This window comes from Lucilia sericata, unplaced genomic scaffold (assembly GCF_015586225.1).
Source record: "Lucilia sericata isolate MDLA Ls3-8-SP2 unplaced genomic scaffold, ASM1558622v1 Contig001209F_arrow, whole genome shotgun sequence".
Lineage (NCBI taxonomy): Eukaryota > Metazoa > Arthropoda > Insecta > Diptera > Calliphoridae > Lucilia > Lucilia sericata.
In genome coordinates this window covers 56214-68274 of record NW_023995170.1, presented here as the reverse complement: position 1 = coordinate 68274, position 12061 = coordinate 56214, and the positions used below count along the sequence as shown (strand labels likewise).

At 32.0% G+C, this 12061-nt stretch overlaps 1 protein-coding gene across 1 annotated transcript in view; it reads left to right on the top strand.

Moving 5' to 3' along the window:
- The window catches only part of LOC119610485 (cryptochrome-2), a 62702-nt gene extending 50891 nt beyond the window's left edge, over positions 1 to 11811 (top strand). The window contains exons 4-5 of the transcript XR_005231994.1: positions 9029 to 9084; positions 11756 to 11811. The gene's annotated coding sequence lies outside the window, so the exon portion shown is untranslated. The remainder of the gene's footprint in view (positions 1 to 9028; positions 9085 to 11755) is intronic.
- Positions 11812 to 12061: the final 250 nt, after the last annotated feature.

Sequence of the window (12061 nt, the reverse complement as noted above, 5' to 3'; positions counted from 1 at the left end):
TCTTCGAAGACTAAGAATGTAAAGGAAAGTATGGAGTCGTAGACATCACGATCGAGTCTGTTTCAATAGAACATACCACTTCTACCACGATAAGCAATATTTCGGGACAAATCGTCAGTCAATGTCGCAAATGGTGAAACTTTTAACTTTAAAAGAAAAGTACTGTGTACTACAATAGTCAGTTAGTACTCCATAGACAATATTATGGCAGTATGTTCTATAGGCATATGCAGAAAATGTTCATGTTGCTCACTGGGTGGATTAGAGACGGTCCACCAATTCAAGAAGAAAACTCAGGTGATAATTTCCGTACATGGTTGACGTCGGTCAAGCACTTTGCTCAAGGAGTCGAGCTATCTTATCTCTAGTTTTAGGTATCCTATTGTGGAGTGACAGCCGTTAAGAGTAAATCCCAATTAATACCCCGTAAATGGGGATACAATCACCCAGTTGAGTCAATGGAGAGGGGTTCTCTCAAAACACAACAATCGCACGTGGTTCGCCACTATGTCTCAGCCTAACCGCAGAGATGGACCACCAAGTTCAACGTTGTCATGTGCAAGTCTAGTGATCCACTTAAATGCATTTCTCATCCTATCAAAGTCCTCATAACTATACTACAGAAATGGCTCTGTTGATTCGGCAATAGCAACTAGAAAACTATTTTGGAGACAGAAATATGTGCTTATATTATTCAGGATTTCTCTTTTAGGCCCAATCCAATAACAGGAAGAGGTATGCCCAAACTCAACCATAGTCGGCAATAATCAATCAGTATTAATATTCCTCGACTGGGACATCATCGAAGGGATTTTGCCGAACTTTATCAAGTTATATCAGCTCCATCTACTTGTACTTAGATATATCATGTACAGCAGACAACTCCCAAGTTTTAAGCTGACATCTGAAAAGGTAAACTAAATATTGGACAATGCGATAAACCTTCTGATTCGATACATTCCCAGGTATAGTCGCGCAGCCAAATCGAACCGTTGGTAATATCATCGTGTCACTATTAGCATTTTTTGTAATCAGTATACATAATAGAATTGGTCAGAAGTCTATCTCTAGATGTAAAATTTGTGTTTGTTTATCCAGTTCTAAAAATCCTTTTAATTAAAACTTGGAACTACTCAGAGAAACATTCAGCCCTCAATTTCATATTTATAGTTAAGCTGATTTCGGAATAGTAGAGATATAATAGAGGGTTGTCTATCACAATCTATACTTCCTGGAATCCGAATTCTAACCACAACACCTCTTCCTAATCACTCAACTCTAGCTTCAAGTCAGTATTTCCTGCTATTACAAAATGTATAAAAAGGGATTGGCTAGAATATGGAACCAACAGAGTTTAATATATTGTCCGACAGTAAGAAGACAAGTTTAAGCGATTAGTGGTAAGATTTCCATCATATGAGTACCAGGCCATTTGGGGATAATAAGTTGGAAGTAGAGAAAGTTAACTTGATGAATTTGAAACCGTTCAACGCAACGAGAGCAGAAGAATTCCGAACGACATGACTACTTGAAATAATAATAGGTAACCTCAGAGAGAGGAAGATGAGAATTCTCTTTGGAATGAATAAGACCGAAGTTGGTATGATGTACACACATGTTTACGGACACAACTGTACAAAAATTGAACGACTGGATTCAGATAATTTCTCTGTAATTTCATCGAAATTAGATGCATATATCTTGGCAACGATGTTATTCCTGACATTTTATCCCTCACGAACACTGATTGAAAAGTTCTAAAGTTCTATGAACTACTTCCAGGAAACTGAACTTCTAAGCTACTTCCAAGCAAATTCTCGAAGAACTTCGAAGGGTATCAATCGTAAGGTTAACTAAACCTCCAATATTGAAGGGAGATCAATTATTATCCTTTCCTTTCCTTATTTATTCATTTGGTCACTTATTATTTAAATTATAGACAAATATTTTCTTAACATAAACTATTCAAGTACCCATAAAATATTCTAGAAAACTTGACCTTTCTATAGGGCGCAAAGACATACATAAATTGTCGCAAACCTTCTGTCATTGTCATAAACCGACACTCCACCCACTTATTGTACGTATTTTTATTACGATTATGAATTTGTACTTCAATCAATTGTACTATTTCAAACATGTTCAGTATCAATTTTAATAATTCCTTTTTGGGGGGGAGTGGCTGTTCGTTTAATGGAGCAGCAGTTTCAATGGAACAAGTAAAAATATTGAAGATTAGAATTCTACGGAAAACTAGAAAAGAGAAAAAAGAAACTAAAGAAATCAATGTATGAATGAATCTACTAAGGAAAAGAAATAAAGATGCTTATGAACAGGATGATTATGAGGATGGGAGAAATGGTGAAATTATTATTGTTGTTATTGCTGTGTATTTCCTAGAAAGGGTTCTACTTCACTTCGCATAAATGATACTGTTCATGATGATGACGATAACTATGATGACAAAAATGATGGAATAGGAATTATGAACGTGCTTATTCGTTTCAATTGTTGAACAACAGAACTTAATTTAGCAAAAAAAAAAAAAAAAAAAAAAAAAGACAAATTTCACCCAAAGACCTTAAACGAAGGAGAATGAGATGATAAAATTCCTATGAACTGCAGAATATGGTTTTGCGAGTGGAATTGTATTTATTGTTGTTTACCTTGGATTTGGTTAGTGGGTTGAATAGCTGTGAGGTTTATCGGTTGGCGAGATGGGTGGTTAGTATTTGTATTTTAGATTTGGTTTGCTTGGCTTAAAGTTTGGTTAGATGGATGGTTGTTGGTTAGTTAGTAGTGACCGAGGTAAAAATGTTTTTATTGATGTTTTGTTTTTAATCTTTGGGGCGGATTGGAGTGCATAAACAAACTTGAGTAATAATTTTTACTGCCAATCTTCTTCTATGTTTGTTACACAATGTTCAGTAAATGAATTACAATTTCTTTTTACGATAAGTAAATATGTAGTTGTAGAGAAGTATATAGTAGTAGTTATACTAAATACATGTAAATGGAATTTTAATCAGAACAGTGAAAATTTGATTTGTTGAGAAGGTTGTGCTATACTGGAGGAGTAACAAGAATAAGAGTTTTTTTTTTTACGATTTTAATCAATAATTTTATCAATTTAAACTGCTCTTATTATGTTTGCAACTGTTTTAGTCTATAAGCCTCTATTTACATAGTTCAATTTATTCAACTATTCTTCATTTTCAAATGCCTTTTATCGATTTAGAAATAAATCTGATAAGATGTTTGTCTATACGAATTTCTTCTCTTTTACATTGCAAGAATATTTTGGTTAAATTATTGAGGAAAATTTCAACTGGACATGTTATGCCTGCATTTCCAGTTACATGAATTTCAACATATCAAAAGCAGCAATAAAATGAAACGGGAATACTATCGGTATTGAATTGACAGAAGCCTGAACCAATGCTCACTTGGGTCCAAGTTGGACCCGTTGTGTTACCATGTTGTTTCACATGTTAATACAACCTTATTTCAACATGTTATTTCAGCTTTTGTCCACGATTGTTCGTTCATAAACTATTCCTGTCTTAAGTCAGCAAAAGCGGGGCAATGACATAGAATATGCTCAGTGCTTTCAGAGAAATCGTTATAAGAAAGTTGTAGACTCTGCCAATGTAGGTACCCATTGGCAGAGTCTACAACTTTCTTATAACGATTTCTGTGAAAGCACTGAGCATAACCAGTGTTTTGCTATGATTGCAATAAGGCTTCTGAGATAGAATTCAGATAGGTTTATAATTCGTCCGTACTATGCATACTATCCATGCAACTGGGTTCATATTCCCATCTTCAGGTAGCTGTTTTCCTTTTCCATAAGGTTGATGTTAATATCAAACTCGTTGACTTGTTCTGTATTTCTGTTTTTCGCTAGTGCGTCAGCACGGTTGTTACCTTTTGTGTCACCGTATCGTGGAACCCATGTAAGGGTCACGGATGAATGTCTCGCTATCGCCCTTGTTACTGTTGACTATCGCCCATATGATATGGTATTTTGCCACTTATTTGAATGATCTAGTTAAGAGCAGTGGAGGCAAGTTTTTTTCCATTTAGGCGCTACATCAAATGGTAATATATTATTATTATATTATTCATGACCCTCGATGAGGCGGAAGGCCTGCTGATAAATACCCTTTTGAACTTATGATTCCCTGGGAGATGGTTCTATGGGCACCGAATCTTTCTTCGTATGCTCCTTTTGCATAATAGTCGACACGGAAGAGACAGTTTTGGTAATAGACAGAATCTGTAACACCTTACCAAAACCTACAGCAAGGGCTTCTATATGAGTTGATCTTGTAAGGTCCTGCGGAGCCTTTAAGGTTTTTGGTTTCGAAGAACCACGTTGTACCAAGTTCGGTTTCCAATCGTCTATCAGCTTGATCGGTTTGGGTTTTTGCGCACTAGAGGCTAATCGACTATAGGAGCCTGACGCTTCTTTCCTACTAGTCGAGGTTTCAGTAGCAGCCTGATTCCAACGCTAGAGCACTTGGGTTTCCGGCGATTATAAAGCCATTTACAGGTTACTCAGATCGTGATCATGATATAATTTATTTTAAGCCTACTGCCAGATATATGTACATCTGGTAATACTGACCACTACCAAGCCGATCTCACGGACTTTTTACTCAAACTGAATCGTGTTGGTGTTTCAGTTTGGCTAAAACTTCATTTCATATCATTAATATGATTCATATAATTCAAGAGGTTATGATTTTGAAACGCAGACAGAGACCGCTTTAGTCTATCAAAGAAAGTTGGAAGGTAATGGAGTGGAGGGATAACTCCGTGAATATTGTTGACAAACTAAAGAAGAAAGTCATTTGGATTCACTGAAGCAGTAATCAATTGTTTGCCATTAAATAATTTTTCCCTTACAACTGGAAGGATTAGATATCTTGCTTGAAGATTCTCATCTATTGTGATCTGACGAAAGTGGACCAGAAGATTACAGGAGACCTGTACCCAATATAATTTATTCAATTCTAATAGGCATTGGCCGAAAAATGCCCAGACATGAATACGTAGTATTCCATATGGCCAATTTCAGCCGTATGTTTCAAGTTAAAAACTATTTGGAAAGTAGTGGCCTTGTCCTCTCCGGCCAAACCATTCGCTATTTACTAAATTTAGGACCATCATCTAGATATAAGTTATTATTAACACTCTGCTGCCAAAATCCCGTTTAAATTATTTTCATTGAATATTTAAATTATAAAATATCTTTAACATTCATATCATATTCTGTGTGTATTCGAAAAATACTTGCAAAGCTTTTCTTAAAAGGGACTTACAAACAAAACAAAACAGGAAGGGAACAACACAATAACGACATTCAAATTAAAAGCGATTTGTTTTAGAGAGCAAAACAATTTTGTAGCTGTTTCCGTTTCCCTTGCTTTGTTCTTTCTATCTCTTCTTGATTTTTTCTTTCTATATTGTACAATCGAAGTAAGTATTAGGTAGAGCTAATGACTATTCAAAGGATGGTTGGGGAAACTAGCCTCAAGATGTTTTCTTTATGTTGCGCTTGACATTAACAAGCCAATACCCATAAATTTAATGCTGACAACAATCATGAAACGATAATAGGAACAGATTAATTCTCATACACATTTATTCTTACATACAAACAAATTCACTAATAACAGCAGATTAGTTAATTTTGAATTGTGGCAAGGGAAGCTGTGGAGCAATAAGGTATAGAAAGTGGTTTGGGGAAATAGATTGAAATTGTTTTTATTGGTTTTATATTATGTTATGGCCAGAAGTAGAAAATCACCTTAAGTTAAAACTAGACCACACAATACTCGTTCCTTGAGGCTTTGGCCACTCGGTATGTGAGATAATAAAGTAACTATTTAATCCTTAAACAAAAAAGTACAAGCACACAATCTCTCATTCTGTGTTATTACAAACAAGCTGTTATACAAATATATGTTGTATCCTAAAGATATACTTAAACCCAAACACACACACACACTTCTTACATGCATACTTTTGTACGCATAATATTTAAGCGGATTTATTTATATGTATTTTGTTGCCTTATCGCATTGTCATCAATTTGCTTGATTTGATTTTATTTTCGCCATCTTTAACAATGTGAGAAAGTAGTGAAATATTCGAAATTTTTGTCCTTGTAACTTGCTGTCAGCCAACATTTATCTCTTTTATCATTTTATAGGTTTTGGTTTGGGGGGAAGCCTATGAATAAGTGTAAGGTTATGGTTAGCTTGTAGTACATAAATAAAAGTATTTGAGAGTATTACTTGTTTATCGTTATATTTGCGTGGCTTCACGGTGGTATGGTTTTGGAAAAGTTGATGGCATAAAAGTAATTTTACTATGCTATATATATCAGTAAAGGAGCACAATATTAGTATATGACCATATACTATGCGTATATCACAACACATTATTTTAATCTCACTTCATAAAACTCCAAACTTCTAAAAATCGTTTTATATCTGACGTCTCCAAGTATTTGCAGGTCTTCCAGGCCTTCAAGAGGCTTAGCTATTGAATTTGAATTTGTCGGGACAGACCTAACCAAACAAATTTCGCCATCGTGTGAGCTTGATCAGTACATTTCCAAAGATGCAGATTTGAGACAGTCCCAAAAAACTTCTTAGAATACGTCTAAGGCACCTGTTGACAACAGCTTGTCACCTGTTAGTTAGTAAGTTAGTTAGTTAGTTAGTTAGTTAGTTAGTTAGTTAGTAGTAGTAGTTAGTTAGTTAGTTAGTTAGTTAGTTAGTGTTCGTTAGTTAGTTAGTTAGTTAGTTAGTTAGTTAGTTAGTTAGTTAGTTAGTTAGTTAGTAGTTAGTTAGTTAGTTAGTTAGTTAGTAGTTAGTTAGTTAGTTAGTTAGTTAGTTAGTTAGTTAGTTAGTTAGTTAGTTAGTAGTTAGTTAGTTAGTTAGTTAGTTAGTTAGTTAGTTAGTAGTAGTTAGTTAGTTAGTTAGTAGTTAGTAGTAGTAGTTAGTTAGTTAGTTAGTTTAGTTAGTAGAGTTAGTTAGTTAGTTAGTTAGTTAGTTAGTTTAGTTAGTTAGTTAGTTAGTTAGTTAGTTAGTAGTTAGTTAGTTAGTTAGTTAGTTAGTTGTTAGTTAGTTAGTTAGTTAGTTAGTTAGTTAGTTAGTTAGTTAGTTAGTTAGTTAGTTAGTAGTTAGTTAGTTAGTTAGTTAGTAGTTAGTTAGTTAGTTAGTTAGTTAGTTAGTTAGTTAGTTAGTTAGTTAGTTAGTTAGTTAGTTAGTTAGTTAGTTAGTTAGTAGTTAGTGGTTAGTTAGTTAGTTAGTTAGTTAGTTAGTTAGTTAGTTAGTTAGTTAGTTAGTTAGTAGTTAGTTAGTTAGTTAGTTAGTTAGTTAGTTAGTTAGTAGTTAGTTAGTTAGTTAGTTAGTTAGTTAGTTAGTTAGTTAGTTAGTTAGTTAGTTAGTTAGTTAGTTAGTTAGTTAGTTAGTTAGTTAGTTAGTTAGTTAGTTAGTTAGTTAGTTAGTTAGTTAGTTAGTTAGTTAGTTAGTAGTTAGTTAGTTAGTTGTAGTTAGTTAGTTAGTAGTTAGTTAGTTAGTAGTTAGTTAGTTAGTTAGTTAGTTAGTTAGTTAGTTAGTTAGTTAGTTAGTTAGTTAGTTAGTTAGTTTAGTTAGTTAGTTAGTTAGTTAGTTAGTTAGTTAGTTAGTTAGTTAGTTAGTTAGTTAGTTAGTTAGTTAGTTAGTTAGTTAGTTAGTTAGTTAGTTAGTTAGTTAGTTAGTTAGTAGTAGTTAGTTAGTTAGTTAGTTAGTTAGTAGTTAGTTAGTTAGTTTGAAAGTAGGATATATACATAAACATAACATCCGAAAAACCTCCCCAAAGTGAAGACCCACGCAGACTGTTTCGTGTTTAGCATGGAAATCAAAATATGTACATTTAAAGGCATAACTTCCAAAATCAGCCCTTTTAAATTCGATATAACTTAAGAATCAATGGGGCACTCCAACTTAATCGTATTGACCATAGTTTAGAACTTCAATATATGACAAGAATAGAAAATAGGATCAATGCTCGATCTTTGCCTAACGAAAGTGGCGGTTCAAAAATATGGACTTACTGTACGATTCCTGGGAAATAATAAAGCATTTTCAGTATTTATAAATATTAATAATAATCGAGAATTATTCAAGTGAGTGCAGGAAGAGTAATCACTTAAAATACTTCAATACTTTTTCCCCTAAATTATACCACTGTGCATATACATATATTTATATAGTTATCTATTAGATATAATTGGTTTGAGTATTAATGCTTATAAGCGCTTGTTATGCCCCAACGTTATAAACGCGTTACAATTTATTATTTTACGACCGTTTGTGTGCTTGTTTGTTTGTCTATGTTTAACTATTTTGTCATTTGTATTAACTAATCTGCTTATTTTTCAAATTAAATGAACTGTAAATTGTATTTTGTCATAATGTTATTTTTAGTCCCCTCTTAAACTTAAAAATTTGACTGTAAATGTAAAGCATAGCTTAACTGTTGAAATGACTTTATAATTTGCCTGTGTTTCATAAATCAAGTTTATTTGATTAAAAATTATTTTTTCTAATTAAATTGTGTCTACAGTGTCGACTGCAATTAATGTCGAAAGTGTAAAAGGGGTTAAGCTTTAGCTACCATATTTAATTAGTTCAGGTGACAAATGATTATCATTTGTAAATGGAGAAATGTTGGGAGATTTATAGGAGATTAAATTTTTGAGTTTAGTTTAGGTCGATGGGAAAAGGAAATTGGTTTAAATTGGTTTTTATTTTGCAAAAATATTACTGTAATATTGGAGAGAAAGATAACTGTAAATAAATTTCGTTGTTTTCGTTTTCGTTTTAAATGACTTTGAATCAAACTAAATTTCCCGTTTTTCCATTATTTGTACTTTTTCAATTTATTTGTTAAAATAGTTACTGAAATTCTAAATTATTCCAATAATTAAGCAAAAAAACTTAACTCATACAAATTTTCTTATTTTCAGATAAACTAACAAATCCACTAATTCTTCATTTAACCCTCAAGGATTCCTTCTTAAAGGTAACACGTTAATTAAATTAATACTTAATTAATCTTCCAATATATCGCGTTCTAAACTATTTTAAGTAAATTATTATTTATTATTCTTATAATAACAAATGCCTGGCAATTGAATTGAAATCCTTACAATTCCCTGAATGGTTTTATTTGTATGTGAGTGTGTGTGTGTGTATGTGTTTAAACAGGATAAGAAGTGAATCGAAACAAAACAGAACTTGTCCATTATTATTATCTTTTAATAATTAATTACTGTACGACGTGTCACACTTAAAATTCAATTGATTGATCTAATATTTGTTTAAATTAAATACAATACACGTTAAAAGCATAAAGTATATGGCCAAGGAAATTTTTTTGATTAAGGCTGAAATTTGATTAAGAATGAAATTATGAGATTGACTAGATTATGTTGATTTAGATAGCATTTTAGAAAGACTACAGTTGAGTCCAATCAGGTGGTCTTAGTGATACCTACGCTAGAGGTATACTACTGATCTGACTGATGTCCACATTTCAATTTGGATAAAAAAATGGCCTAAGAATTATCTGCAACAAATCTCTGTGGAACCTTTAGTATCAACAACTTTCAATTCCCCTTCACTTCTCACTAGTTTATAGAGCATTTTCTAGTTTAAACTAATTAAATAGTATTTTTTTCATCACACTTAATGTGACCACACACTGTACTCACATATATACACTCTGAAAAACGTTTATAACTATTTTACACATTTCAATTGTTCTTGTCCAAGCAGTGTAATTGATAACCTTTAATTGAACAACAAACTAAAACAATAACTACTATAGCAGCAACAACAATAATTACAATAATATCTATAATTGCTCAATGTTCAGTCATTCGCACGCATACATATATTAAAATAGGAGTAATAGGGAGGCTCCAAAAAGTAAATTGCCATCTTGAAATTGAATTATAGCGTAATTCATTTAAAATATATCGTTACCGAACTGATGTGTTATTAACTGTACCATTCTGATCATAGAGTAAGCTATAGACTAGACTAAAGGACTAGACTATAGACTAGACTATAGACTAGGACTATAGACTAGACTAGACTATAGACTAGACTATAGACTAGACTATAGACTAGACTAAGACTAGACTATAGACTAGACTATAGACTAGACTATAGACTAGACTATAGACTAGACTATAGACTAGACTATAGACTAGACTATAGACTAGACTATAGACTAGACTATAGACTAGACTATAGACTAGACTATAGACTAGACTATAGACTAGACTATAGACTAGACTATAGACTAGACTATAGACTAGACTATAGACTAGACTATAGGACTAGACTATAGACTAGACTATAGACTAGACTATAGACTAGACTATAGACTAGACTATAGACTAGACTATAGACTAGACTATAGACTAGACTATAGACTAGACTATAGACTAGACTATAGACTAGACTATAGACTAGACTATAGACTAGACTATAGACTAGACTATAGACTAGACTATAGACTAGTCTATAGTCTAGTCTATAGTCTAGTCTATAGTCTAGTCTATAGTCTAGTCTATAGTCTAGTCTATAGTCTAGTCTATAGTCTAGTCTATAGTCTAGTCTATAGTCTAGTCTATAGTCTAGTCTTTAGTCTAGTCTATAGCTTACTCTATGATCAGAATGGTACAGTTAATAACACATCAGTTCGGTAACGATATATTTTAAATGAATTACGCTATAATTCAATTTCAAGATGGCAATTTACTTTTTGGAGCCTCCCTATTACTCCTATTTTAATATATGTTACTCCTATTTTAATATATGTATAATCGAGAATTATTCAAGTGAGTGCAGGAAGAGTAATCACTTAAAATACTTCAATACTTTTTCCCCTAAATTATACCACTGTGCATATACATATATTTATATAGTTATCTATTAGATATAATTGGTTTGAGTATTAATGCTTATAAGCGCTTGTTATGCCCCAACGTTATAAACGCGTTACAATTTATTATTTTACGACCGTTTGTGTGCTTGTTTGTTTGTCTATGTTTAACTATTTTGTCATTTGTATTAACTAATCTGCTTATTTTTCAAATTAAATGAACTGTAAATTGTATTTTGTCATAATGTTATTTTTAGTCCCCTCTTAAACTTAAAAATTTGACTGTAAATGTAAAGCATAGCTTAACTGTTGAAATGACTTTATAATTTGCCTGTGTTTCATAAATCAAGTTTATTTGATTAAAAATTATTTTTTCTAATTAAATTGTGTCTACAGTGTCGACTGCAATTAATGTCGAAAGTGTAAAAGGGGTTAAGCTTTAGCTACCATATTTAATTAGTTCAGGTGACAAATGATTATCATTTGTAAATGGAGAAATGTTGGGAGATTTATAGGAGATTAAATTTTTGAGTTTAGTTTAGGTCGATGGGAAAAGGAAATTGGTTTAAATTGGTTTTTATTTTGCAAAAATATTACTGTAATATTGGAGAGAAAGATAACTGTAAATAAATTTCGTTGTTTTCGTTTTCGTTTTAAATGACTTTGAATCAAACTAAATTTCCCGTTTTTCCATTATTTGTACTTTTTCAATTTATTTGTTAAAATAGTTACTGAAATTCTAAATTATTCCAATAATTAAGCAAAAAAACTTAACTCATACAAATTTTCTTATTTTCAGATAAACTAACAAATCCACTAATTCTTCATTTAACCCTCAAGGATTCCTTCTTAAAGGTAACACGTTAATTAAATTAATACTTAATTAATCTTCCAATATATCGCGTTCTAAACTATTTTAAGTAAATTATTATTTAATATTCTTATAATAACAAATGCCTGGCAATTGAATTGAAATCCTTACAATTCCCTGAATGGTTTTATTTGTATGTGAGTGTGTGTGTGTGTATGTGTTTAAACAGGATAAGAAGTGAATCGAAACAAAACAGAACTTGTCCATTATTATTATCTTTTAATAATTAATTAC